Below are 6000 nucleotides of genomic sequence, written 5' to 3'. Positions count from 1 at the left end.
GTGTTCAGTTTCCGTGGGGGTGATGGTAAAATCCCACGTCTTCGAGCACCCATGAAGACGAGAACTGCACATGAGAGGGTTGTGGTGTGCCGAGAACCATGCTCGGTCGTCTTTGTCTCCGCAGTGCTTAAGTTTACACACCGCACTATGTACTGATTTAAGGCTGAGTCGACCTGGAGATGCACAAGGACAGGTTCTGATATCGCCGCATGGGTTTTTCGCGGTTGTGCTCTTCGTTTCTCTGATGTGATTTGGGGTTGCACCGCGTGTTGTTCGGCACAATGTCCGACGTTTCAGCTATGCACATCATAAAGATGTGGACATTACTCGCCACTGATGTTAGCCGTGACTCGGAATAGAACTTTGGTAGTGCAGTGCGCTCACCATCACGCCACCGCTTCCCACGTGCGCGCACACACACATATACTGTACGTACACACGATACAACATACCGTTACACACAAACCCACGCCTATCATCTTGTGTACATTGTATGGAGCGCATTGATTGGTGGGCATCAGGGTGGCGATGTGGTAACATGCAGAGCAACTCAGGCCCTGGGTTCGATTCTTGACTTGGGCACACCTTACCATGCGCAGTTCCTGCGTTCTTCCCATGTTCTGCATGGATTTCCTCCGGGTTATCTCCTTTCCTCCGATATATAAAACAAACAAAAATCTAAATGTAACTAAATTACATGTTAATGGACAAATACCGCAATTCGTGTAAATTACTCAATTTGGACTACACACAGCAAAATCATCAATCCCCCACCCCACCATAGTCATAAAGCTTAGCAAGGGGCCTCGTGATAAAAGGTCTTGAGATTCAGTCTAAACAAGCAAAACGATCATAATACTAATACTAATGAAACTTAATAACAATTCCTGAAAACATGCACGCCCGAAGGGGAGAATAGCGTGAGCGGAGGAGATAAGCGACTGTTGTGAATTCCTGCGCGCGTGCCGGGGGCTTTCTTGTGGATCTCGCTGTTCTTGGGACACCTCTTGCCCCCCTAGCATCAGCAGTTTGTTAAAGCGGCCACTCCCTGCTGATGAGACTCAGATAAGTCGAGACCGCCTCAGCGGTTTTGTCGTTTTTTTTATAATAAAAAAGTTGACGGCACCTAAAATGTATCATGAGAGGCTGTAAGCGATGAAATACACCCCCCGGTGTGGATTTTCGTAGATATGTTGATCGTACACGACCCGTTTCGTGTTTCGGAAATACGCAGTGATGCGCCAGCTAGATATGAGGCTCACTTACTGGACTGGTAGTGCCGCTTTGTGATGTCTAAATGCAGGGCTGTGGGTATACTCTGACGATTGCTATCACATTCTTACGCTAACCCAACATGTGACCTATGACCAAATCACCCTGTGTGCGTCCGATCGCTCGTCGGATCTTGGAAACTACGCAGAGGGCCGAGCCCGCTCGGGGCAGCGCCTGGATGGGTGGCCACCAGGGCTTGCCAGGTGCTGTAGGTGGCATCCAGTGGTGAGTGTAATCCCCTCTTCGTATTTCGTGGTGGAGGTGGATGGTGGGCTTTCTCCGTGCGCTCCAGTTTCATCCCGTACGAAGCTAAACTCTCATTAGTGAAATTGGCCAAACATCCCAATGTAAACGTGACCATCCTGAAAGATGGGTCTTGAGAATGAGTCAGGCTTTTCTGGGTAAAAAAAAATTGGCATTGCACGTGGCACATGGTTGGACCCGTGTATGTAAGAATTAATTAATTCGAATGAAAACAACTTACATGCAAAATTATAGCGAATGGTTATGTAAGAGACAGACAAAGTGATACGCTATATAGTACAATCGATAGTCATCTAAAAGCAAATCGCGTCCCTGACGTCTGCCAATGAAATGACTGCGCGGGCGACTCGTAACCACATCACCACCAACAACAACAACCACCATGAGCTATCCACTGCTGGATGAAGGTCTCCCCATGCCGTCTTCCGTCTCTCTCAGGGCCCTGTGATGTAGCGACCCGTCTCGCTCCTGCACACGAGGAGCCGATTTCCTCATCGATTCGTCCTCTCGGGGCGTGTTTATCTCCTTTGGTTGCTCCTTACTCCTTTGTCGACAAAAAAAAAAACCTACAGAGACATTGCACCGTAAACATTGAGGCGGGCATCACTCCTGGCCCGAGCACGACAGCTTCCTTCTCACCAAAGCGGCAGCACTCCCCCCTAAAGACGCGGTTTATGTAGTAATGGGGTATTTGCTCATTTCCTTATTGGGTAACTTTGTTGTTTTACTGTGGGAGAAAACCAGAGAGGCCAGAGAATATGTGCCACTCTGCGATAAGTTAGCGGTGGTCATCCTGTGCACAAAAATGACCCACGGCAATGAGAACGTGGCATTTCCACAATAAACGTGTCAAACTGGCATTTCCATATCTGATTCTGTGCCACGAACTGACGATTAGCTCCACTCCTGTGCCACGTTCGCTAACTTAAATCGTGGGGGGCCTACACTTTGACCTTTTGACCTTGAATAATAAACTTATGAGGCTGGAGTCGATGACCACGTGATGCACGGTAGCCGAACGCGAGAGACTGGGTCGACGCAAGGTTTTACTTGGGCGGAGTGGAGGTTGTCTCAGCCTAAAATGCACACACACACACCTCGCCCCCTGAGCAACCCTGGCAAGCTGACAGTTACTGCGTGCAGTTATCACGACGTGTTTTCTTCGTCGTCAAAATTCCAGACCCTGAACTCTGGACCCGCAAAAAGCGATTTTTAGGCATGTCAGATTTGAACGATGGTGATGCACACAGACACCGCTGTGTAGCCCGCTCAGACTGTTGGGGCAAGTGCTGTTAGCTCGCACCTATGAAGGCCGGCACGGCACACGAGGGGGTGGTGTGGCCAGCACCACGCCCAACCGCCTTTGTCTCCTCAGTGGCGATGTTTTTACACACCGCACCAGGTACTCATTTGAGGCTGAGTCGACCTAGAGGAGGCACAGGACCGGTTCAGATAATCGTCACTGGTGGTTGGCTGTGAGCGGGAATCGAACTCCGGTCGTTTAGTCCGTAGCGCACAAATAACTGCGCTACTGCTCCCCAACATGTGTAGACACTGCACACACACACAACACTATACACATATACACCTATACCACACTTAATTTGAAGCTTTCGTGACTGCAGGAATTACTCTTTGGTTCTTTCGGTAAAGTCACGTATAAAGAGAAAATAATAAAGAAAATAATAAAAAAATAACATGCTATTATTTAATTTATTATTTTTTCATTATTTATCTTTATACGTGACTTTACCATAAAGAACCAAAGAGTTACACCTATACCATCAGACATGATTAATTCTAGATTTGAAGCTTTCGTGACTGCAAGGATTCATACTCTTAGTTTTTTCGGTAAAGTCACGTAGGTAAAAAATGAAATTAAAATTAATAAAAGTAATAATAGTCCTGTACGATGCAACAATTCATCAGACATGATTAACCCACTGCTGGATGAGCCTTCGTGATTTCTCACGGTCCTGTACGATGCAACAATTCATCTATCTGCACACACGAGCTGAGTTTCCTCCCTTGGCTGCCACCGCATGGTGACTTGTCGGTGTCTCTATCGCGAACGATGATCGCTTCTTGGCGACGTGGCCTGTACCCAAGCCCACTCGATATGGGATATCGATAACTTGCGTGTCATCTTTAATCCACGTGTTCCTCTTGCTTTACCGGCGTGTAATTTCAAGCTCCCAATACAGTGTTGGACTCTCGTGGAAAAAAATATTCTTGAGTCTCAATGAGGCGTTGCTGTTGAAATAAAGGGCATTAGTAGTCACTGTCTTATAATTTATGCATTGGTAGTTTGGCCAATTTCTTTTGAAGAACGGTTATGCACGCGGGAGGAAACCAAAGAACCCACCACCCACTAAAATGGTCCGTACAGATGATTCACGAATCCACGAATCTGCGGTGGTTCACATCAGACCCTGGGTAGGTGACTATCGCGACAGCCACAACCGTTGTCATTGGCCGCAGGATTGTTTCAGATTCCCAATCCAAACATCCTCCACGCGGCATCGAGACTCGGTGAGTCAACATTAAGCATTCAGTACGCATTCATACACGCACACACATCGAGCCCTGAGTCACACATACACAAACAAAGGTTCCCTTGCGTTGCCTTTAACAGGCTGTTGGGACAAGTGCTGTAAGCTAGCGAGCACACACACACACCCCCACACCAAGTCAACCGGGAAGACTGGGGGCAAGTGCTATTGACGAGCACCTATTAAGGCCGACATGGCAGCGCACGAGGGAGTGGTGGGCCAGGACCACGCCCGAACGCCTTTGTATTCCCCGCGCCATTGTCTCCGCGGTGCTATTGACTCCCAACATTGTCGTCATAGGGGGCGCCAGGTATTGATTTAAATGTAACCCTGGGGGAGGCTCAAGGCAGGTTCAGAGAACTGGTTACTGGTGGCCATGGAATCTAACTTGGGTTGCTGGGGCATTGGTTAGCGATAGTCGGGTAACGTTAATCGCTGCGTCACTGCCGCTGACACATGCACACAAAGACAAAGAAACCCCCCCGGCGGTGTAGCCTTTAACAGGATGTGGGGGCAAGAGGACCTATGAAGGTCGGAGTGGCACACGCGGGGATGGGTGGCCGACGCAGCGTCCGGCATCAGGTACTCCTCATTTAATGCTGAGTCGACCTCGGGGTGGCCCAGCTCCGGTTACAATATTCGACACCGTTGTTGGTCTTGAGCGGGAATCGAACTCTGGTCGCCGGATGAGTTGCGCAGTGCGATAACCATTGCGCCACCGCTCCCAACACAGACACACTGACATATGCACACTCAGTCACAAACACCGCAATCGTTTAACAAACTGGTTTGTCTGCTTATATAACGCACACAGACAAAGATCCTTCGTATAGCCCTATCGGACTGTTGGGCCAAGTGCTGTTAGAGAACATTTGATCAAGGCCGCCACGGCGCACGTGGCCAGAACCACACCCGACCGCCTTTGTCTCTCCAGCGTGAATGTTTTACACAGGTAATTCTTTAAGGCTGATTCGATCTCGGGTAGGGCAAGAAACGGTTCACGAAACACTCGCCGCTGATGTTAGCCGTGACCGAGAATCGAACTCAGGCGGTCAGGTTTAATAGTGCAGTGCTCGATATCACAGCGCCACCACTCCCCGTGCATAGACAAACGCGCGCACTCACAAATGCACAATACATATTCATTATGCACACAAAAACACTCACGCATAAACACACCTGTTTTTCTACCTAAACCGCAAAATCTTTGACTCCAGCCCAACCCTCATCCCTGTCTCAACACATCCAGGACTATTGGCGGAAGAGAAATCCGCGGAGGTCAAATCGGTCGAAACCCACCGGTTGTAACCCCAACAGCAATAGCCAGCGGACTGCAGATGCAGTGGAAGTCCGTAGAAGCTGGCGTGAACGTAAAGCAGATAATTTACTTCCGATAGACATCCACGGATTCCACCGCAAACATTAAATCAGGCGAGCCAATGTAGTCATTAGAAATCGGTGGAAGTCAGCTCAAACGTAAACTAGATATAAAAAAAAATACGTGGAAGACGGAAAAAACTTAAACCACGGCAATTTAAGTACCGTACAGTATTAAAAACCCATGGAGCGAAAAAGCGATCCAGAGATGTAGGTAAGGGACATCCGTGGAAGCCAAGGCAAAACGTAAATCAGTTTTGAGAAACGGTAAAAGTGACCACCCTTATTTGCATAAAAGTTTATTGAAATAAGCAGACTTATTCTTCGCACTTCTGAGTGGAAACATCAACATTGACAAATCAGCTCAAGCCTCCCCGAAATCACTCGTGTGACCACCCTCATTTTGAACCCCTCCCCTCTCCCCGCCTCCTGGGAAAACAGACGCTGCTCCGTGTCACGTCGAGTCCCTTGTGGATCCTCATCTCTCCCAAGCAGCTCGTTGCTCCAGTTGCCTTCCGTTCCTTTTCCATCCTTC

Source organism: Lethenteron reissneri, chromosome 24 (assembly GCF_015708825.2).
Source record: "Lethenteron reissneri isolate LAM-NWPU_2019-01 chromosome 24, ASM1570882v1, whole genome shotgun sequence".
NCBI lineage: Eukaryota > Metazoa > Chordata > Hyperoartia > Petromyzontiformes > Petromyzontidae > Lethenteron > Lethenteron reissneri.
This window is presented reverse-complemented; position numbering follows the sequence as displayed.